The 1,070-nt window shown below is 38.2% G+C and overlaps 1 pseudogene; it reads right to left on the bottom strand.

Annotated features, from left to right (window-relative positions):
* Positions 1–367: 367 nt before the first annotated feature.
* Positions 368–485, bottom strand: LOC112474161 (annotated as a pseudogene).
* Between the last annotated feature and the right edge of the window lie 585 nt (positions 486–1,070).

The raw sequence follows: 1,070 nt of genomic DNA, 5'->3' as shown, positions 1-1,070 counted from the left end.
AAGTATAATGGTAGTCGCCAGGGGGTGGGTGGAGGGTGGGATGGGGAGTTTTTATTTAATGAGTATGGAGTTTCAGTTTTGGAAGATGGAAAAGTTCTGCCAATAATGGTGGTGGTGGTTGCACAACGTGAATATACTTAATGCCATTGAACTGTAAACATTAAAAATAGTTAAATTGTAAATTTTGTGTTACATATTCTTTACCCCCCCGCCACACACACACATACACATACACACACACACATACACAAAACACCCAGACTGCCTTTTCTGTGACGGAATTTTTTTTTAGGTGAGGCAACCCTTGGTTGACCTCACAGATTACAAGGACCTTGTCAGTTTACAATCCCTTATTTTTTATTTTTTACGCCTACAGCACCTGATCTTCCTAGGTGGTCTCCATCCAAGTACTAACCAGGCTTGACCCTGCTTAGCTTCCAAGATCGGATGGGATCAGGCTTGTTCAGGGTGGCATGGCTGTAGACTGTGATGGAATTTATAAGTATGCCTTCACAATTGAATTGAACTGATGGTAGCATGACCAACTGAGTGCCCCAACAGCTGCTGCATTCAAGGGCTCACAAAAGAATGGGGCCCCACTTTCCTATGCTATGTGTGACACTCTTGTTTACAGTGAGAAAAAATAGGTTTGGTTAGACAAAACTTCTAAGGAGGGCCTCTTGCCTAATTTGACTTCTATAAGAACAAGAATCAATATTTTTCCTTTTAGAAAAATAACTAATGTGGATCCTTGAAATAAGGACTTTAAAATAATAGCAAAATAATTTGAGTGTGTTTCAAACCATTCTTTTAGTCCATAACCAATTTCTAATATTTATTTAGAGATGGCACATTTTTAAAGGACATAATTACAATTCTGCAATTAAAAAAGAAAAAACTGATGTTCCTCCTTCAACAGAGGGGCAAAGGAGATATTCTTATCCAGACATCGTTCTTCTTTTTTCAGACTCTATGCCATGTTGTTCTGTTCCATGAAATCTGTATAGAGGTGCTACTTATTGCTTTAGGGCCATTATTTATGTATTTTTGAATTTATGTAGGCGCTTGTT

The sequence above is a fragment of the Pteropus alecto genome, unplaced genomic scaffold (genome assembly GCF_000325575.1).
Source record: "Pteropus alecto unplaced genomic scaffold, ASM32557v1 scaffold88, whole genome shotgun sequence".
In the NCBI taxonomy this organism is placed as follows: domain Eukaryota; kingdom Metazoa; phylum Chordata; class Mammalia; order Chiroptera; family Pteropodidae; genus Pteropus; species Pteropus alecto.
This window is presented reverse-complemented; position numbering and strand designations above follow the sequence as displayed.